This window comes from Trichogramma pretiosum, unplaced genomic scaffold, assembly GCF_000599845.2.
Source record: "Trichogramma pretiosum strain Unisexual culture from Peru unplaced genomic scaffold, Tpre_2.0 scaffold121, whole genome shotgun sequence".
NCBI classification, from domain to species: domain Eukaryota; kingdom Metazoa; phylum Arthropoda; class Insecta; order Hymenoptera; family Trichogrammatidae; genus Trichogramma; species Trichogramma pretiosum.
Genome location: NW_019640829.1, coordinates 41,422 through 43,277, shown reverse-complemented (window position 1 = coordinate 43,277; position 1,856 = coordinate 41,422).

Below are 1,856 nucleotides of genomic sequence, written 5' to 3'. Positions count from 1 at the left end.
TTTCGTTTTTTCTTTTTTGTAACAGGAGGCGCGTGCCAAGAGCCATGTGCACATCACCGCCACCACCACTGTTGCTGCTGCTGCTGCTTCTACCTTTGTTTCTTCTTTTTGTATTTGTTTCTTAACGAAGAGAGAGAGAGAGAGAGAGAATCGGCTCGAAGCAGGCCGAGGCTATCAAAAGGTGTCCGATGCAGGCATAATATACCTGCAGCTTTATTCGGGGGGAACGATTCTCGGCAGTTTGTCGGGCGAGCGAGCGGCGATCGGCATAGCGGCCGGTGCTTTTTTTTACTCTCTCTCTCTCTCCTCTCTGTCTTGCAATTCGGCGCTGCGGCCGATGTATCACCAAGCTGCACGCGCATATGCGAGAGCTCTGTGCCTCGTACATATACTCGTTGCAGGCCGGTGTGGTTTTCGAGACTGTGTAACGATTTTCAGGTGTCAACTGCCGAGCGCATACTTTGTATGCAATACATTTTATTACGCGTACATGGAGATTGCCACACGATACTCGATACTCGCGCATGCATGCGGCTGCGTTTTAATAAGTTTCGGTACTCGAGCGAGTCGAGCACAAAAAAGAAGCAGTCGCAAGAAAGCTTCATCGCGATCGATTCGGTGGCGAGCGAGCCAGAAGCAATTATAGCTCGCTCGTTCTCGCCTGCACTGATACGCGATAGCCGCTACATTTCGTACTCCCAAAGACGCAATAATGATTGTATTATCTAATGTCGCGTTTACGCGCGCTATTTTTCGCGCAGCGCCGAGTGTGTGCGATCCCTCGCATGTATGTACGTTATAATGCATTTATTGGTAACGATCGTTCGGGCGCGTATAGTGCGAACTCCTTATCGTGCATCGAATGCGCGTACGCAGTGAATTCGCGATATACTCGTGCATATTATAATGAAGTGCAGCCAGCGGCAACAGCAGCATCGCCGATCGACACTCGCGACACAACAATGACAAGCGCAATTGTTGTAGTCGTCGGTGCTGTTGCTGCCGCTGCTGTTGCCACAGTCGATCGAATAAAAACAAAGATAAGAAAAAAAAATAATAAGCGCATCGCATCGTTACGCGAAAAGGCAGCTATTATTGACAATTTATGTATCTATCGTGTACGCATACATGCATATTATGGCGATACGTATGTATAGCGGTGGCATTTTTTAGACTCTCGTACTCGAATCACGCATTATGGTCGTACATGCATGTATGTGTATAATGTACGATTGTCGCGCAAGTGGCGAATATAATAATGCTAAAAGTACCCGGAGATAGCGTACGCGCCTATCAGACAGCGCCAAATGGACTCTCGGCGAGAAGAAGCGAGGGACTTGACTGTACATAAAAAGTCTTATAAGAAAAGAGAAAAAGAAGAGGAGAATTCGAGCGTGTGCACCGCGTTAAAATAAATACGATCGTACAAAGTTTATGTTGTGCCGCGGCGGAGAGCAGCTCTATAAGCGGTATAGAGTATTAGACTCGCGTCAAGCTCGCGACAACTGATATAGTTTAGCGATTGCAATTGCGGAGAGCCGTATAAATGCGCTTATCTCTCGCGTAGAGAAAGAGAGAGAGTTTATAATTGAGACACCGATATGTACGATGTTTGTTTGCGTAGGCCAAACATTTCGCAGAAACGTCCAATTTTGGACAATCCCATTGCTTATTTCGAGCGTGTGAGAGGCGAAGAGTCACCTATAAGTCTCTTTCTCGATTCGTGACGGCCGCGGCGGTTACGATATACATACTGTATAACATACAGGCCTTTTGTCGCGCTCCCCCGAGCCTACGTGCCGATCGAGCCAAGTTCAAAATATATATACGTGTATCGAGTGCACCTGTGCACCCGC